The 2500-nt window shown below is 43.5% G+C and overlaps 1 protein-coding gene across 4 annotated transcripts in view; it reads left to right on the forward strand.

The window, feature by feature from the left end:
* Positions 1-2500, forward strand: part of LOC123506943 (serum response factor-like) — a 265489-nt gene that overhangs the window by 193042 nt on the left and 69947 nt on the right. The gene's annotated exons all lie outside the window — the stretch shown is intronic.

The following is a 2500-nucleotide window of genomic DNA, read 5'->3' on the forward strand; positions in this document are numbered from 1 at the left end:
GGAAGAGAAAAATGAAAAAAAAAATATTAGGTTAGTGAAGTTTTGCTTGAAAAGATGGTTTGTGGAGAGAAAAATGAATGTTAGGCTAAAATACATGTGTCCTTTTACCAATGTTTATTACTCACCACCATCACTATCACTATCACTATCACCATCACCATCACCATCACCAGACCAGATACATCAATGATTCGATAGCCATTGATGTGTTGTGTCGCCAAGGTGGTGGTGGTGGTGGTGGAGAGGGTAGAAGGAAGAGTTTTGAGGGAGTGTTGACCAAAAGGATATGACGAAGGAAGAGGAGGAGGAGGAGGAGGAGGAGGAGGAGGACGATGAAATTGATGTATACCTCCAAATCGGGAAAAAAAAAATGCAAATGGTAGAGAAAAATGAAGAAAAAGAAGAAAAAGAAAAAGAACAGCAAAAACAAACCTGAAAAATTGAGAAGACGAAGACGAAGATAAAATAAAAGATGGCAAAGAAGAAGAAGAGGAAAAGGAAGAAGATTAGGAGAAGCAGAAATGAAGCAAAACTATTAGACGAAGGAGAGAGAGAGAGAGAGAGAGAGAGAGAGAGAGAGAGAGAGAGAGAGAGCGGCCACACAGCTTCAAGGAGCGTGTGGAGCAGATGGCGCTGTGTCCACCCCATAAATAAGATGTAAATAGGGGCTGCCTCTTCCTTGGTTCCCGTGTCCTCGTGTCCTCGTATCCCTGTGTCCCTGTGTCCTCCTCACCTTCCCTCACCACTCCCTACCAATCCCCCTCCACCATCATCCACCACCGTCATCACCACCGCTACTCTCTCACCACTCTTCTTGTCACTATCACCACCATCACTACTCTTTCATCCGCTCATCTCTACTGCACTTCATCATCTTAACACTCGACTCCAAGACGTGTTTTATTTGTACCTGAGACCATTTTATTTTCTGTCTGTTGAGGTGAGGTGGTTCATAGCAATGGCGATGACACTGGGAGGAAAGGCCCGCTGAAGGTGTAAGTGTAAAAGATTGTCAGTTAGTCCAGTATACTTAATCGCGTGTATATCAGTCTGCCGTATACAAATATTTTTCATTTTCTTCTTAAATAGGTAAAAATGTTAAATTATTCGTGTTTCAGGTACATCAACCCCTTCAGTACCATGACGCGTTTCCGTATTCATTCTGGTTACTATTTAGTGATTTTTATACAGCTTTAGAAACTCATGTAGGGGGTTGCAATAGTGAAGACTCTGGCCATTAATCTTCTGACCTCCATAGGCTCTTCTTAATGTCAATAAAATGGTCTAATCGTACACAGATCTCAAGGTAAAAATGTATCCCAGTATTGAAGGGGATAATCTATGTACACAACTATAACTGGTAATGCTGCTACTGCTACTGCTACTGCTACTGCTACTGCTACTGCTACTGCTACTGCTACTACTACTACTACTACTACTACTACTACTACTACTACTACATTTACCCTACTTATCAACTAACCACCACCACCACCACCACCACCACCATCTTCATCCTTAATCACCCCATGACAGTCTGATCGTTATACTTACCTGTCCTGGTCTCTCCGCAGGTAAGGGCGCCGCGATTGGCACTCAGGTGGGCAGCAGGGGCGTAGGTCGCAGGTGAGTACAGGGACAGGAGAGCGGAGGTCATTCAGGTGAGAGAGAGAGAGAGAGAGAGAGAGAGAGAGAGAGACACACACACACACACACACACACACACACACACACACACACACACACACACACACACACACCACCACCACCACCACCACCACCACCACCACCATTACTCGCCCGTCACCAAAAACACTTCCACTGATGAATAATTGGCGTGGACGAGGCGTAACTACCGGTCACCACCACCACCACCACCACCACCTGCGCCCCCTGAGCGTCGTGGCGGGCCTGGCGTGGTCATATAAGGCACACTCAATACACGGCTCATCTGGGTGTAAAAAGTTGATCCCAGGAAAATGTACAGTATGAGAAGGAGATGTGAGTGTATGTATGTAGGGCCGCTGTTGCTGCTGTGCTGTTTGGCTTCTTGTTGCTGTTGTTGCTGTTATTGTTGTTGGTGGTGATGGTGATGGTGGTGGTGGTAGTTTTGGTGTTGTTGCTGTTGTTGTTGTTATTGTTTATGGTGGTTTTGCTGTTATTATTGTTATTGTTGTTGTTGTTGTTGTGTTTTTGGTTGCTGTTGTTGTTGTTGTTGTTGTTGTTGTTTTCATTCAACTTGTCTTCTTTCTTCATTTGTTTTCTTTTTGTTCTCTTTTTCTTGTTCTCTTTGGTTGTTCTTGTTTTTTTATCTCTCTTCTCTGTCTCTTTTTTTTCTTATTCGTCTTCTCTTTCTCTTTTGTCTTCATTTTTTTCTTTCTTTTCTTCTTCTTACTCCTTCTCCTTCTTTTTCTTGTTCTCCTTCTCTTCCTCCCTCTCCTTTTCCTCGTCCTTCTTCTTCTTCTTCTTCTTCTTCTTCTTCTTCTTCTTCTTCTTCTTC

The sequence above is a fragment of the Portunus trituberculatus genome, chromosome 21 (assembly GCF_017591435.1).
Source record: "Portunus trituberculatus isolate SZX2019 chromosome 21, ASM1759143v1, whole genome shotgun sequence".
In the NCBI taxonomy this organism is placed as follows: domain Eukaryota; kingdom Metazoa; phylum Arthropoda; class Malacostraca; order Decapoda; family Portunidae; genus Portunus; species Portunus trituberculatus.